Below are 13,530 nucleotides of genomic sequence, written 5' to 3'. Positions count from 1 at the left end.
CCTGAGTGACAGTACAGGACTCCATCACAAAAAAAAATCAATCAACAAATAGAAGTAATTAATAACAGGTATTTTGTAAACTATACACTATATAAATACATAAAAATTAAACAATATGCTCCTGAATGACCAGAGGGTTAATGCAGGAATTAAGAAGTAAATTGAAAAATTTCTTGAAAGAAATGATAATGGAAATACAACATACAAAAACCTAGGAGACACAGCAAAATTAGTACTAAGAGGAAAGTTTATAGCTATAAATGCCTACATCAAGAAAGAAGAGAAACTTCAAATAAACAATTTAACAGTGCATCTTAAAGAATTAGAAAAGGAAGACCAAACCAAACCCAAAATTTGTAGAGCAAAAGACATAATAAAGATCAGAGCAGAAATAAATGAAATCGAAATGGAAAAAAAGTATGAAAGATTAAGGAAATAAAAGCAGGGTCTTTTGAAATGTTAAACAAAATTGACAAACTTTGAGCCAGACTAAGAAAAAGAGAGAAGACCCCAAAAAATACATTTAGAAATAAAACAGGAGACATTATAACTGATACTGCAGAAATTCAAAGGATTATTAGTGGTTACCATGAGCAATCATATACCAATAAATTGGAATTTATTTTTTCTTTAGAGACAGAGTCTCACTCCGTCTCCCAAGCTTGAGCAAAGTGTTATGATCTCGGCTCACTGCAACCTCCGCCTATCGGGTTATAGGAATCCTCCTGCCTCAGCCTCCTGAGTAGCTGGGACTACAGGCACACGCCGCCACATCTGGCTAATTTTTTTTCTTTTTGTATTTTAGTAAAGACGGGGTTTCACAGTGTTGCCCAGGCTGGTCTTGAACTGCTGAGGTCAGTCAATCCACCTGTCTTGGCCTCCCAAAGTCCTAGGATTACAGGCATGAGCCACCGTGCCCAGCCTATATACCAATAAATTGGAAAATCTAAAAGAAATGGACAAATTCCTAGACACATATAACCTACTAAGATTGAACCAGGAAGAAATCCAAAACCTAAACTGACCAAGAGCAAGTAACGAGATTGAAGCTATAGTAAAGTCTGTCAGTAAGGAAAAGCCTAGGACCTGATAGCTTCACTCCTGAATTCTACTAACATTTAAAGAAGAATATCAATCCTACTCAAACTGTTCTGAAAAATAGAGGAGAAGGCAGCAAACTAACACAGAAACAGAAAACCAAACACCCCATGTTCTCACTCATAAGTGGGAGTTGAACAATGAGAACAAATCAAATGGACACAGCGAGGGGAACATCATACACTCTGGGGCATGTCAGCAGGTGAAGAGCTTGGGGAGAGATAATATTAGGAGACATACCTAATGTAGATGACAGGTTGATGGGTGCAGCAAACCACTGTGGCTCATTTATACCTATGTAACAAACTTGCACGTTCTGCACATGTATTGCAGAACTTAAAGTATATTTAAAAAGATAGAGAATTCCAACAGAAAAATGGGAAAAAGTAAGAAAAAATAATAATAGAGAAGGGAATACTTCCAAACTCATTCTATGAGGCAAGAATTATCCTGATACCAAAACCAGTGACACATCAAAACACAGAAAACTACAGTCCAATATCTCTGATGAATATTGATGCAAAAGTCCTCATAAAAATATTAGCAAACACTGGTAAAAGTGGGCATCCTTGTTGTGTTCCAGATCGTGGAAAAAAGGCTTTCAGCTTTTATCCATTCAGTGTGATACTAGCTGTGGGTTTGTCATATATGTCTTTTATTCTGTTGAGGTATGTTTCTTCCTTTCTAGTTTGTTCAGAGGTTTTATTATGAAGGACTGTTGAATCTTATCAAATGTTTTTTCCACATCCATTGAGATGATTGTATGTTTTTTATCTTTCATTCTTTTGATATGGTATATTGCACTGATTGTTTTGCATATTTTGAACTATCATTGCATCACAGGGATACATCCCACTTGGTCATGATGAATAATCTTTCTAATGTATTCTTGAATTTCCTAGTATTTTGTTGAGGATTTTTGCATCAATATATACACCTACTCTGTACCCACAAAAATTATTTAAAATAATTTTTAAAGAACCAAAAAATGATACACAATTGAGTTGGCCTTCTTCCAGAGAACTGTATTACATAACATTTGGACACTGCCAGAAACTCCAGACATGTGGGGGACACAATTACTATTGTATGGTTCCTGGATGTATCTTCCTCACTTCTGTAGAACTACAGAAATAAGTGGGTGACAGGTGGGAAAAGGTTTGTAAGTTATGTTAAAAAGTTTCTAAATCATCACAGGGGAGATGGCAAGCCACTGGAAAGTTAGGACTGGAAAAACATGGTCGGGAGGAGGATGTCTGTTAGTGGGATACACACAAGAGATGATGGACACCTGAGCTAGCATAATAGCCTATTGAGATGAGAAGAGATCCATATATTTGAGATAATTCAAAAGCAGAGTTTACACAATTTGGTCATTGAGAAAGAGTGAGAAGGTTGATATCTAAGTTTCTGGATTGATCCACTAGAAGTATCAATAATCTTAATTCTTTGAATGGAAATAATATGTAAATCGGTAACTATTTTGCTTGAAGTCTGTATTATAATATTTTCATTACTGTAAAACCAAACAACTCTCTCTATTTATGAACGTGCTTACTTTTGACAGAACTTTCATAGGCTCACTCCTTCTAAACTCAGTTCCCTTAACTCTCTTCCCATGAGATCGTATGTTTCTGAATAACAAATTCTGCACCAGGGCCTATTAGATGTCCAATTTCATCTCCACTTTTTCCTCATGCTTCAGGAAGAAGAATTTGTTATTTACCAGGGAAGACTTTTAAAGCCGCTATGGGCATTCAATTAAAGGATACTGAGAATGTAACTAAGAGAAATTCAATGATGTCTTCAAGTTGCCTGACTATAGGTTTTGAATAATAATGACCTACATTTATTGAGAAATTAACAGTATGCCAGGTACATTCTAACTTCTTAGTATATTGTTTCGTTTCGTCCTCACAACAACTCTATGAGGTAATCATTACTATTATCCACATTTTGTAGAGCAGGAAATAGAGATAGAGATAGGGAAAATAGCTTGCTCAAAATTACACAAGATGAAAATAACTGACCCAGGACTAAGGCCCAGAACCTTTGACATCAAGTGAGATGTACAGATAAATATTCCTCTTCTAATTGCCATCTGCTATCTGAGACCATATCATCTGCCAGTTTCCTTGTTGATCTAGAAGCCTCTGTAATCATTAACTACTTCCTTAAAGGCTCTGTCTCCAAACACAGTCACATTGGGGGTTAAGTCTTCAACCTGTGAGTTTTGAGGGAACACAATATAATCCTTAACAAGTGCGCTGTGTTCCCAAGCTGAGTGCTAAGATCTTCCCTCAATAATGAATTCCTTTTTGCCTAAGGCAGCCAGAGAACTGCTTGTAACCAACAATGCAAATGAGTAAAGTATCTCTATATGATAGCAATACATTTGGTACTCATTTATTTGATGTTCCTTTGATTTGCACATGTAATCAAGAATCATTTAGTCATTTATTCAAACATAGTTTTACCACTGCCATTTAACCACCTGTGTGACTTTGGATGAATTCATCTAACTAACAGTGCCTTTATCTCTAAAGTATAGACAATTATACTGATCCCAAGATTGCTTGAAGGATTTGGGTTATATGAATATATGTCTAATTATTAAATATCCTGAAAAATACAATTGACCCTTGAACAACACAGGTGTGAACTGCATGGGTCCACTTATGGTTGGATTTTTTTCAGTAAATGCAGTCAATAATCCATATCGGTAGGTTCCGCATCTGCAACAAGTGCAGATTGAAAATACAGTATTTGCAGGATTCAAAACCTGTGTACACAGAAGGCTGACTTTTCCTATCTGCAGGTTCCAGAGAGCCAAATGCAGGACTTGAGTATGAGTGGATTTTAGTATCATTGGAGATCCCAGAACCAATTCCTCCAGGATACTGTGGGATGATTGTAGTATTAACTGGCAGTATCATACGTTTGGGTGGGTACTGACACCTTTTAAAAAATGATGGCCAGGAGAAAAGGAAATGAATATTTAATTTTTGCTTTTCAAAACTGGGACTGAAACAAAGCTATTTCCTTCTTTTTTTCTTAGTGAATATATTTTTAAATCATTAATTATTTCCCAATGAAAATTGTATATATTTATTGAGTACATGATGTTTTAAAATATGTATACATTGTAAAATGGCACAGTAGAGCTAATTAATATATGCACTATCTTATATACTTTTAATGTTTGGGTGAGAACACTTAAGATGTATTCTCATAACAATTTTCAGAAAAGAGCATTTTGAAATATAGTCACCATGCTGTAAAATAGATTTATTGGACTGCTCCAACTATTTAACTGGAATTTTGTATCCTGTGACCATCTCCCCAATCCCTACCACCTCCTCCAATGTCTGATAAACACCATTATACTCTCTGCTTCTATGAATATCACTTTTTCAGATTTCACATGTAAGTTACATAAAGTGGTATTCGTCTTTCTGTGCCTGGTTTATTTTACTTAACCTAATGTATTCCAAGTTCATCTATGTGCTTTCAAATGATCGAATTTCCTTCTTTTTAAAAGCTGAATAGTATTCTATTGTGCATATGTACCACATTTTTAATGTTTATAAATCTGTTGATAGACACTTAGGTTGATTCTATGTCTTGGCTATTGTGAATAATTCTACAATGTACATGGAAGTGCAGATATCTGTTTAACATACAGGCCTACCTCAGAGATATGGAGGGTTCAGTTCCAGACCACTGCAATAAAATGAATATTTCATTAAAGCAAGTCACACAAAGTTTATGGTTTCCCAGTGCATATAAAAGTTACGTTCACACTATACACTAGTCTATTAGGTGTCAAATTGCATTATGTCTTTAACAAGTACCTATCTTAATTATGAATACTTTATTGTTATATAATGCCTAAGATAATCTGAGCTTTCAAAGAATCATAATCTTTTGGCTGGTGCAAGGTCTTATTTCAATGTTGATGGCTGCTGACCAGGGTGGGACTTGCTGAAGGTTAAGGTAGCTAAGGCGAGTTCTTAAAACAAGACAACAAATAAGTTTGCTGCATTGATTGACTCTTCCTTTCACAAAAGATTTGTCTGTAGTATGTAATGCTGTTTGGTAGCATTTTACCCACGTAAAATTTCATTCAAAATTGGAATCAATCTTTTCAACCTCTGCTACTGCTTTATCAACTAGGTTGATGTAATGTTAGAAATCCTTTGTTACCATTTCAGCAATGTTCACAGAATCTTCATCAGGAGTAGTTTCTATCTTAAGAGGCCACTTTCTTTGCTCATCCACAAGAAATAATTTCTTATCCATTCAGGTTTTATCATGAGATTGCAGCAGTTCAGTCAGATCCTCAGGCTCTACCTCTAATTTTAGTTCTCTTGTTATTTCCACCACATCTGCAGTTACTTTCTCCATTTAAATCTTGAACGCTTCAAAGTTATCTGCAAGTATTGGAATCACCTTCTTCCAAATTCCTGTGGATGTTGACAGCTTGATCTCTTCCCATGAATCGTGAATGTTTTAATGTCATATGAAATGGAAAATCCTTCCAAGAAGTTTTCAATTTACTTTTCCCTGATCCATCAGAGGAATCACAATGTATTGCAGCTGTAGCCCTCCAGAATGTATTTCTTAAATAATAAGACATGGAAAGTTGAAATTACTCCTTGATCTATGAGCTGCAGAATGAATGTATGTTAGCAAGCACGAAAAAAAATTAATGTCCGTGTACATCTCCATCACAGCACTTGAATGAATAGGTGCATTGTCAATGAGCAGTAATATTTTTAAAAGAATATTTTTTTCCTGAGCACTTGGTCTCACTGGTAGGCTTAAAATATTCAGTAAACCATGCTGTAACAGATAGTGCTGAATCTAGGCTTTGTTCTTCCATTTATAGAGCATAGGCAAAGGATATTTAGCATAATTCTTAGGGCCCCTGGATTTTTGGAATGGCAACTGAGCATTGGCTTCAACTTAAAGTCACCAGCTGGATAAATGCCTAATGAGAAAGTCAACGTTTCCTTTGCAGCTTTGAGGTTATGCGTTGACTTCCCCTTTCTAGCTGTGAAAGTCCTAGATGGCATCTTCTTCCAATGGAAACCTGTGTCATCTACATGGGGACATGGGAAACTTGTTTTGTGTAGCCACCTTCATTAAGTATCTTAGCTAGATCTTGTGGATAACCTGCTCCAGTTCTCCAGTTTCTACATCAGCACTTGCTGCCTCCCTTTGTACCTTTTATTTTTTAATTTTTTGAGACGGAGTGGCGTAGGCTGGAGTGCAATGGCGTGATCTCGGCTCACCACAAGCTCCACCTCCCAGGTTCATGCCATTCTCCTGCCTCAGCCTCCAGAGTAGCTGGGACTACAGGCACCAGTCACCACGCCTGGCTTTTTTTTTTTTTTTTTTTTTTTTTGGTATTTTTAGTAGAGACGAGGTTTCACTTTATTAGCCAGGATGGTCTGAATCTCCTGACCTCCTGATTCACTCACCGTGCCTCCCAACCTTTTGCACTTTTATGTCATGAAAATGGGCCAGGTACGGTGGCTCATGCCTGTAACTCCAGCACTTTGGGAGGTTGAGGTTGGTGGATCACCTGAGGTCAGGAATTTGAGAACAGTCTTGACAACGTGGTGACACCCCGTCTCTACTAAAAATACAAAAGAGAGAAAGAAAGAAAGAAAGAGAGAGAGAGAGAGAGAGAGAAGGGAAGGAAGGAAGGAAGGAAGGAAGGAAGGAAGGAAGGAAGGAAGGAAGGAAGGAAGGAAGGAAGAGAAAGAAAGAAAGAAAGAGAAAGAAAAAGAAAGAAAGAAAGAAAGAAAGAAAGAAAGAAAGAAAGAAAGAAAGAAAGAAAGAAAGAAAGAAAGAAAGAAAGAAAGAAAGAAAAAGAAAGAGAGAAAGAGAGAGAAAGAGAGAGAGAGAGATCAGCCAGGTGTGGTAGTGGGCGCCTGCAATCCCAGCTAATCAGGAGGCTGAGGGAGGACAATCCCTTGAGACCAGGAGTCGGAGGTTGCAGTGAGCCTTGATTGCCGCACCACTGCATTCCAGCCTGAGAAACCCAGTGAAACTGTCCAAAAGAAAAAAAAAAAAAAGAAAGAAAAAGAAAATGGCTTCTTTCCTTAAACCTCATGAACCAACCTCTGCTAGCTTCCAACTTTTTTTCTGCAGTGTCCTCACCTCTCTTAGCCTTCAAATAATTCAAAAGAGTTAGAGTGTTGCTAGGGATTAAGTTTTGGTTTATGAATGTTTTGGCTAGTTTAATTTTCTATCCAGAGCACTAAAAGTTGCTCCAAAACAGCAATAAGGCTATTTTGCTTTCTTATCGTTTATTTATTCACTGGATTAGCACTTTTAATTTCCTTCAAAGATTTTTCCTTCCATTCACAATCTGGCTAACTGGTGCACAATACTTAGCTTTTGGATTGTCTTGGCTTTTGACATGTTTTCCTTACTATGCTTAATCATTTTTAGTTTTTTGTTTAAAATGAAAGACTGGTGACTCTTCCCTTCACTTGAATAATTATAGAACATTGTATAGCTAATAACTGGAGTAATTTAAATGTTGTTGTGTCTCATGGAATAGGGAGGCTGGAGGAGAGGGAGAGAGTCTGGGAACTGTCAGTCGATGAAGCAGTCAGAACACACACAACAGTTATCAATTAAGTTTGCTGTGTTATATGGGTGCAGTTTGTGGTGCTCCAGAATAGCTAAAATAGTACCATTAAAAATCACTGATCACAGATCCCCTTAACAGACAAAATAACACAGAAAAAGTCTGAATATTGTGAGAATGACCAAAAGGTAACACAGACAGGAAGGGAGCACATTTGCTGGAAAAATGGTGCCAGTAGACTTGCTTGATGTAGGGTTGACACAAACCTTCTCTTTGTGAAACTACAGTACCTGTGAAGTTCAGTAAAGTGAAGTGCAGTAAAATGAGGTGTGCCTGTACTGATTTCATTTCCTTTTTTTTTTTAATGCAGTTTTTACATTTATTTAAACAGAAAACGTGCACACGAGCTGTCTACTCATTTTCTTCACTGCGCAGCCTGGCATTGGGGTTGGTGACTCTGATGGCCAGTTGGGCAGCTCTTTCCATGGTGGCTTAGCGGTTCTTGGAGGAAACATTGTGAGCAATCTCGGCACAGTAAGATTTGTTGCACATCATCAGCACTTCCAGCTCCTTGACCTTGTGGACCAGGTACTTCCGGAAGCCACTGGGCAGCATGTGCTTTGTTTTTTTTGTTTTTGTTTTGGTTTGTTTTTTGCTGTCATAACCAATGTTGGGCATCAAGATCTGGCCCTTGAATCTTCTACAGACCCTGTTGTCAGTGCCTCTGGGTTTCCGCCAGTTACGCTTAATTTGGACATATCGGTCTGACTGGTACCGGATGAACTTCTTGGTTCTTTTTTTGACGATCTTGGGCTTCACAAGGGGTCTGAGAGCAGCCAAGATGCCGAGGAGGAGATGGCTGCCGCCTCCGTAGGCAGCGCCGAGGAAGAGAGCTCATTTCCTTTAAACATATATGCAGTAGGGATTGCTGGATCATATGGTAGCTCTAATTTTAGCTTTACGAGGAACCTTTGTACTGTTTTGACTGTTTTGCATAAGGCTGCACTAATTTACATTCCCACAAACAGTGCACAAGTGTTCTCATTTCCTCACAGCCTCTCCAACAGTTGTTATCTTTCTTGATAATAGCAATTGTAACAGGTGTGAGGTGATATTGTGGTTTTAATTTGCCTTTTCCTGATAATGAGTACTGTTGAGCAAAACAAAAACAAAAACAAAACAAAAACACCTGATAGTTATTTTTATGTCCTCCTTTGAGAAATGTCTATTCAGGATGGCTGTGGGGAGCTAGCGGCTGCCGGCGGGGAAGGGGGTGTCCGCACACCACAGAGTGCTGCGCTGGGTGATTCTGGCACCCGGAACACCCTCGACCTGGAGAAACCCCTCCTCATCCTTCTCACCCATCCTCCTGGGGCTGGGCGAGTGGGCTGAGCTGCCCCGTGCTGGCAGAGCCCACAGCCCAGACTCGCACCAGGAGTGCTGCAGAGTGAACTTCACTTCCTTTCCAGGGCGCACATGTGAACCACTACCCCAGATTTTGTTGATGCCCTATTGGTGTTTCTCCAAAACAGTAATAAGGCTATTTTGCTCTGTTATCATTCATGTTTTCACTGCACTAGCACTTTTAATTTCCTTCAAACTTTTTTCCTTGTACTAAAATCTTTGTGTTGACATCCTGACTTCAGACTCCCCTTTCCAAACGTACATAAGCACAGTGACAATTCAGTGTAACCAAGATCCCTTTCACACTGTTGCCTTTCTCCTGACTTACCTGCTGCCCTCATTACGCTCCTTCCCCATCTTCAGAAAACAAAACAAAACAAAACAAAAAACACAAACAAAAACCAAGCAAAACAAAGAAACAAAAAATACCTTACTCGAGGAATTAGGTAGGAAAGGAATAATGGATCACATTGGAGTTTGGGATTAAAAACACACACAAAAAAGAAAAAAGTTAAAATGCACTTGTTTTCTCTGCACTGGCTCAGAATGTTGCTCTACAGTATAAATTTTAATGTCATGTGTCTGTGTGAATGTAGTTTGGGTTTGAATAGCATTGAGTGTGAGTGACTCCACAAACACCTTCAAGTGCAGCCCCTCAGTTTAAAGAAGAAAGCCGGGGAAAAAACTCCACAAAGTTTTAAGTTCCGTGAGTGCTTCCTTTTCCTAATGAGCATGGTTCTAACAACTGGAGATGAGCCTGCTTTGGAAACAGCCCCTCTTGCCCCGTGTTTATTCTTAGGGCACCCCTTCATCCACTCCATGCCCAATGGTCTCATTCCCAAGTGATGATTAGTTAGCTAGAATTTAACACTTTTCTGTAACTTTAAACTTCGATTAGGCTTTGTTATAAATTTTTACACCCTTCTTCTGTTAAAGATGTAGAACTTTGCTTTTTTTTAAAAAATTATTGGATCAAAAAAGCCCCTCCCTTTCCACTTGTCTCTGGGCAATGTGAGCTGATGGTTCTTAAGACTTTGAGTTTTGTTTAGTATCCACTGCTCTTTAGCCAGGAATTCTCTAGTGATCTGAAGCAATGTGACTGAAGACCAGATTTTAAATTATGTGTTGACAAGTTGCCTTATATTTTAAAAGGAAAAAAAAATACCTGATTTATATTATGCCAGGTGACAGCAACATGAAGTCCTAATTTATTGTTCTTGGTTGTTTTCCCAAATGTGAACTTCCGTGTCCCGGAGCCCTCAGGAATACGTACAGCTTCTGGTGCAATGTCATTTCCCACAGTGTTGGCCACCATTTCACCCTCTTTCAGTCTTTGCTTATCTGAGTCCGATTTAGAGAGCACCACTGTCTCCCCTTATCCCTTACTTGAGCTCCAAACCAAATATCCTTGCTATACTTTTCTTCTCAGTACCTCTCTGTGAAAGGTGAGCTGCCATTTTAGGAAATTGAACCAGATACCAATTTGGGAGCTTTAAGTCAAACAACCTCGAACTATTTTCTTCCCATGTAGGGATACAAGTCTCTGAAGCTCTCACTCACACCTGTAGTCTGTGTAGAAAATGTACTGTAATCCCCCTGGCCCCCAACTGCCATTGCCTCTGGTGTGAGATGTTCCCTATTTCCCAGTTCAACTTGAGTCCCTGTCTCCTCTGCTATCCAACCCCCATCCAGCAATAAGGATCCAAGCCACAGCCTCCTATTCACACTCCCTGCCTCCATTCCACACTACCCTAGGGAATCCCTGGATTCCCCACTCTGTCCACATACTGTAGCATTAATTCTCTATCTCTCTCATCCTCTCACCTGTGGTGGTTTCTGGATGTGATAGAGTTTTTAAGATTATTATAAACTAGTTTGTTTTGTCTGTTTGTTTTTGCTGTATAGAAACTTTTCTAGTTTGATGTAATCTCATTTGTCTGTTTTGGCCTTCGTTATCTGTGCTTTAGGGATTACATTCAAAAATCATTACCCCAACTAATATCAGGAAGTTTTTTTTCTAGTGGTCTTGCAGTCTCAGGGCTTACATTTAAGTCATTAAATCATTTTGGTTTGATTTTTGTATGTGGTGTGAGATAAGGTCTAATTTCAATTTTCTGATTGTGGATATGCACATTTTTTTGAATAGTGTTTATTAAAGATACTATTCATTCCCCATTCATGTCTGCTTGCCAACTTTGTCAAATTAATCATCTTAAATGCATGGATTTATTTCTGGACGTTCTGTTCTGTTCCATGGCTCCATGTTTCTGTTTTTATGCCAGTACCATCCTGTTTTCATTACTATTGCTTTATAGTACATTTTGAAGTTAGGTAGTGTAATATCTCCAGTTTTGTTCTTCTTGCTTATGATTGACTTTGTTCTTAAGGAGGTTTTGTGACTACATATACATTTTTTGGTGTTTTATATTTCTTTGAAGAAAGCCACATTACTGAGTTGCTTACTAATTTTAACCTAGTTTGCTGCAGTCTTTAGGATTTTTATATGTTTAAATATATGCTATTTGCAAACAGGTACATATTTAGCTACTTCCTTTCCAATTTGGATGCTTTAAATTTCTTTCTCTTGCCTAATTGCTCTAAGTAGGACTTCCATCAATACACTGAATACAAGTAGTCAGAGTGAGCATTCTTGTCTTGTTAATCTTAGAAAAATGTTTTTCACTTTTCACCATTAAGTGTGATGTTAGCTGTGGGTTTATCATATATGGTCTTTATTGTATGAACTACATTCCTTCTATACCTCAATTGTTGAGAGTTCATAACCATGAAATGATGGTGAACTTTTTCAAATACTTTTTCTGCATCTATCAGGTGATCATATGGATTTTGTTATTTATACTTTTAATGTGGTATTTCACATTTATAGATCTGTATGTTGAACTATCTTTGTATCCCTATATTAAAGCCCACTGTATCATGATGAACGATCTTTTTGACATGCTGTTGAGATTAGTTTGCTAGAATTAATATTTTATTGATTCACCTATGTTCATCAGTGCTGTTGCCTGTTATTCTCAGTTGTTGAAGTGTCCCTATCTTTTTTATCAGGGTTATGATAGTCTTGTAAAATAACTTTAGAAGTATTCCCTCTTCTTCGATTTTTCTGGAAGGGTTTTAGAAGGATTGACATTAGTTCTTCTTTACACGTTTGGTGGAATTCAGCAGTGAAGCCATAACGTCCTGGGCTTTTATTTGATGGAATAATTTTTATTACGAATTTAACCTCCTTGCTCATTATTGGTCAGTTTAATTTTTCAATTTTTTCATCTTGGAACGTTTTATGTATCTAGGAATTTACCCATTTATTTTAGATTATCCAATTTGTTGGCATATAGTTGGTCATAATAGTCTCTTCTGATCCTCTTTGATATAAGTTGTAATTTCCCTTTTTATTTATGATTTTATTTATATTTTTTGCTCTGCTTTTTCCTTAGTCTGGATAAAGGTTTGTCAATCTTATTAATCTTTCCAAAGATCAAATTTCAGGGGTTTTTATTGTTTTTATAGTTTCTATGTAGTTTAACTGCTCTGATCTTTATTTTTTTCTTCATTCTATTAACTTTAGGCAGAGTTTGTTCTTTTTATAGTTCCTTGAAGTGTAACATTAGGTTGTTTAAGACCTTTCTTCTTTTTCAATGTAAATGTTTTGAGCATCTTACAAGTTTTGGTATGTTGAGTTTCCATTTTTTACTGGTCTCAACATATTTTTTAGTTTCCATTTTAATTTCCTCCTTAATCCATCTGTTGTTCAGATGCATGCTGTTTAATTTTTCATGTATTCGTGAATTTGCTAAAAGTTCTCCTATTGTTAGTTTCTAGTTTCATGCCATTGTGATCTGGAAAGATAACTGATATGATTTCAGTCTTCTTCAATTTATTACAACAGGCTTTTTATCCTAACATTTGTTCTCTATCATTTCCTGTAAGACAGCTTTGATGGTGATAAACTCCCTCAATTTTTGTTTCTCTAGCAAAGTTTTTAATCTCTCCATTATTTGCAAAAAGCAGATTTTCCTGGGAACAGTATTTTTGGTTGACACTTTTGTCCTATAGAACATTGAATATATCATTCAAAGCTCTCAGCCCATAAGTTTCTGCTCATAAATCTGCTATTAGCCTTATTGGAACTCCCTCATATATTATTTGCTCCTTTTCTCCTTTTGTTTTCAGAATCTTCCTTTTCTTTGATTTTTTGACAGTTTAATTAAAACATGTCTTTTAATCTTGACTGGACTGAATCTTATCAAACACCTTTAACATTCCTATACTTGTATATTTCTCTTTCACCAGACTTGGAAAGTATTCTGCTATTATTTCATCAGATAAGCTTTCTTTCCCTACCTGTTTGTCTTCTCTTACTGGGACACATATGATGTGTACTTTGGTTCTCTTACTGATGT

General features: G+C 37.2%; 1 protein-coding gene and 1 pseudogene across 2 annotated transcripts in view; one reads left to right on the top strand and one right to left on the bottom strand.

Annotated features, from left to right (window-relative positions):
- LOC103235005 (glycine N-acyltransferase-like protein 1) overlaps positions 1-13,530 on the top strand; it is a 53,765-nt gene that overhangs the window by 20,392 nt on the left and 19,843 nt on the right. The window lies entirely within an intron of this gene.
- LOC103241980 (large ribosomal subunit protein eL32-like) lies at positions 8,077-9,450 on the bottom strand (annotated as a pseudogene).

The sequence above is a fragment of the Chlorocebus sabaeus genome, chromosome 1 (assembly GCF_047675955.1).
Source record: "Chlorocebus sabaeus isolate Y175 chromosome 1, mChlSab1.0.hap1, whole genome shotgun sequence".
In the NCBI taxonomy this organism is placed as follows: domain Eukaryota; kingdom Metazoa; phylum Chordata; class Mammalia; order Primates; family Cercopithecidae; genus Chlorocebus; species Chlorocebus sabaeus.
Note: the sequence above shows the minus strand (reverse complement) of the source record. Positions and strands in the feature narration are given on the sequence as shown.